The following is a 4,282-nucleotide window of genomic DNA, read 5'->3' on the forward strand; positions in this document are numbered from 1 at the left end:
AATTGCCCTGAGGTTTTAGTAGAATCACTGTTTCACAAGACAAGACAGTCTAGGGGAAGTTAAATAGGTTACCCACGCCAAGTTCTTTATGAGGACAGACATAAAAAAAAAACCCACAGAAGCCAAGGGAGATGTCTGCCGCATGATTTCAAGCAGTGCCTGAGACCCAGAAGGCCTGAGTGTCTCCAAAATGTCAGTAAGTGCAGATTAGCAGCTGAATTCCTCCTTGACAGGCCCTGTGGCAGACTTCTGAATTAGGAAGGTGGACGGGGAGACCCAGAGTATTATCTTTAACAGGCTCCAGAATCTACTCGAGACGGCAGTGATTTGCATGCACTCTAAGGTTCGAGCTAAAGGAAATGGAATCAGCAACTGTCACATTCTGCACTTCAAAACCAGTCCGTTCAATGCCCCCTTATCTGCTTTCATAAGCAAAAGGTAAGAGGGTATACTGGCTCTCCATGGTGCGGGCTGCAAAACGCAGTTTTTTTTTTTTTTGTCCTTAACTTCTTCCTCGAGAATATTTCCTCGGCCTAAAGGCGTTTCCTACAATCAGTCCTAATTCTTATTTCCTCGGCCTAAAGGCGTTTCCTACAATCAGTCCTAATTCTGTTGTCGTTATTCACCATGGTGACCTTTCAGCCTTGCAGCCCTCACAAAAGCCCCACGGCCCCGGAATGACCGGATGGATCCAGGGGTCGCCCGGGGCCTGCGGACCTAGACCCCCGTCTCCCCCCTCCGCCCCCGCTCCAATCTCCCCAGGGCTGAGGTTCACTCTCCACACCCCTTTCTCACCCCTCCCTGTTCGGGGGGACTACTCACCAGACCTGGAAAGGGCGAAGAAGGAGAGGGGGCGCTCTAGCCCGAGAACTGAAAAGAGGGCAGCAACCGGAAAACAATGGCCGGGCGGGGAAGAAGTCTTCCCATCCTTTCCAGTCGGCGGAGCCCAGGCACTTCCGGACTGGTCTAGGACTCCGGGTCTCGGTTTCCTACCTCCTGCACTTTCCTCCCTTGGGAACCAACCCTCAAATTTCTGGGCATCTGGTTCTTTCTAAGCATAGAATTGCATCATTAGAATTTTGTACTAGTGTGGATCCCCTTCAGGTTTTAAATTGAAAACATTGGTGAAGCTTGACCGCTAAACTAAGGAAAATATTATTTTTCAAAAGTATTTAAGGATTAGTACATGATTTATGTTTTAAAAAAACAATCTCAGAAAATTTTTAAATTAATGAAATAAAATGTGAAACCCTATTCCGATTCTCCTTAGTGTCATTTCCCCAAGGTAGTAGCCAACGTCACTTAAGTTTGGAATTTGTCTGTATCATTGCCCAAGCCCCCCCCCCGCCCCGCCCGTGTGTGTGTGTGTGTGTGTGTGTGTGTCTCACACACACACACACACACACGAAATGACATTAAGTTATTTTACATTTAGCTTTTCCTCCCATTTACTTAACGTTTTCACTTCCTATATCTTAAGACATCTTTATCGATCATACAAGTCTAATTCTTTTAGTGGCTGTATAACCGTCCATGAAGAATTCCGACTACAATGTATTTATTTACCCAGGCCCCTAGATATTGATGGACTTGTGCTTTGTTTTCTTTTATTCTATAAAAGTCTGGATTTTTAGTAAAAATACAAAATTGGTTCAAAAGCAATTAAATTTATTGGCACAAAAGAGCATAATTATAACTACTGTTAGTCATTCACCACTTTTATTACCAACCACGATGGTGGTATTGCATACATTAAACTTGGTCTTTTTTGTTTGTTTTGATTTTATCACACAGGTAAAAAAGTATCTTGTGTGCCACTGAAGTTCCATAATGCCTTTTAACTTCAAAAATGTAGCTTTGTAAATTTCTTTAGTTGATTTCCTCAATTTAACCATCTCAGGGCATTGAATAAACTCAGGTTTCATGTTTACTTCAACTTCTACATATCCAATAATATGTCATCATTAAGAGCACCAACATGAAGAAAATTTGGTCAAATTCCTAATCATTTTCCCAACATATCATGTAATGCTTCATTTGCAAAGCCCTCATTACAAACTTTGAGAATGACCTAGATAATGGGAGTCAATGCTCAACTTCTTTGGGGATTTGAACAGACTGCTTATATATCTTACTCTTTTTCATTTGGATGCCCATCTATGACACCAGAGTGCCTGACATATAACACAGCTTTCTCAAATGAGTAATCGGTTAGGTTCTCTAGCTGGTTTATGTGTGGTTTTTAAATAGGTCAAACATTTTAACTATTGGACTCAGGTAGGCACCGCTCTAGGGTCACATGAACTACACGTTGAATTTCCTATACTTAAAGCAGTCTGAGGAAGACTGGTCCCCACGTTTCTTTGGGGGGAGATTTCCCTGTATCTTAATGAGTGTTCTGGAAAATAAGGTATAATTTTTTTACTTAGAGTTGGGAAGCCCTATTGAAAAAGTCACTCCATTTGAGACCAATCCCCAGGATTCAAAGTTACTGACAAACATCATGGTTTGTGGTTTCTCATAAAAAAGGTGCAATTCATGTTTTTGGTTCATACTTTTATGTCTGGAGCAATGGTCAGCACAGTAGGTAAAGGGTTATGTTAGCACAGGGAAAATCACACCTCTGGGCAGAGTTGGTATGATAATGAAATATGCTTATATGAAAATGAGATGTGGTAACTTTTTGCAACAGTGCATGATTACAATGTTTGTGTATGTTTAGCATGTATCTAAATCTGTGATCATATCACCTTCTTGATTCAGCAACCTATAAAACAGTGAGCCACTAGCAGAGGACAGACAGAATCTGAGGTTAGATATCTGTCTGTCTCCTTTAGCATGATAAAGAATAAAGCTCTTTCTTACCCTTACCTTGGTGTGGTTGCTAACTGGCAAGACTTGCACCATCATGGACCTACTTTAGGCAACAAACTCAGGGATAAGAATTGCTGACAAGACTTAACTAAAAGATTCAGAGTTACCTGAATCTAGAAGCAGGTACATTGGTTACTGGCTCTGCTATGGGTTATGTCTTAAGCTCCAAAGAAAAGAAAAAGATTTGGAGGTAACACAGAAATCAGACCTCTTAGAATGGGCCAAGTGTAAAAATATGTGTCCCATATGAATCATCACCAATTCCCTGTGTAAGAAGGTCTCAGTAATCAAGTAGGTAAAATTATCTCCCCTATAAATGTCAGCATATCTTTTTTCAGCCATTCCAGTGTTTGCTCAAGTGTCACTTTTGAGCAGTGTTATTGGTTTAAAAGAGAGAAAGTAAAAAAAAAAAAAAAGGAGGGGGGAGCTTTCTTTCATGATGGCTAATCTAGACACCACTACTTTTGAGAGTCCAGTTTTCAATACCCTCAACCAACACGGAACACCACAGAGCAATGGGACAACATCCCAGTGGGAACAGCCTGATGGCAACTTGACCACATTGTACTCTCTCTAGGGCTGGATGAAGGCATGTGAGGACTGTAAACACTGATAATCTGCGGTGCCTCCTCCTCTGCTCACTTATGCATTTGAATGGGACATGTGAGTTATATACATATGTGTGTGTGTGTTAGCTATCTGTAATGTAATTTCTTTTTAAATGAGACTGTGATATTAGAGATTGGACACAAAAGTAATGTATGTCACTTCAGTGGAATGAGATGAACTGGATCATAAAATTTTTACTGGATGCAGGGTACTAAGATTTTTTACCATATACCACATTTTCTACAAGAAGAATATTCCACATATCCTACAACAAAGAAAGTTAGTCCTAGGACTGGCCTTTGCCCTTGGACAAAACAGTTTTGCAAACTTCCCATAAATAGTGAAGTACTTGATTTGCAATTTCATCACTTTGTATGACTTCTTAGCTAGTAAACGTGATAAATCACTCAATAGGTTTTCCATCTATAGAAGAGACACATCTTAAAATAATACTTATCGTATCTGTACGAGAAAGGTTAGGAGTAGAACTACAGATCAACTGAAGTATCAGGCTATACTTATTTCACTGAAAATAGTTGATCGAACTTTATCACTTTTTAAGTTTATTAATTCATCACACATTATTTTAGACATATACTATGAGTTGTCTTTTCCCATGTTACCATATTTTGAGATATGACCTGCCAAGAATGGATCAAAGTGAACAACAGTTTCAAGTAAACCCTCCAAATTTCCATTCCCTGGGGGCCTAAACACTTCATTCCTTCCTTGAATAAAATAGTCCACATTCAGCAGTTGTTACAATGACAGCAACAACATGTTGCAAAACGGCTTTTCA

Source organism: Orycteropus afer, unplaced genomic scaffold (assembly GCF_000298275.1).
Source record: "Orycteropus afer afer isolate SDZICR_OR568_19922 unplaced genomic scaffold, OryAfe1.0 scaffold00627, whole genome shotgun sequence".
Classification (NCBI taxonomy): Eukaryota; Metazoa; Chordata; class Mammalia; order Tubulidentata; family Orycteropodidae; genus Orycteropus; species Orycteropus afer.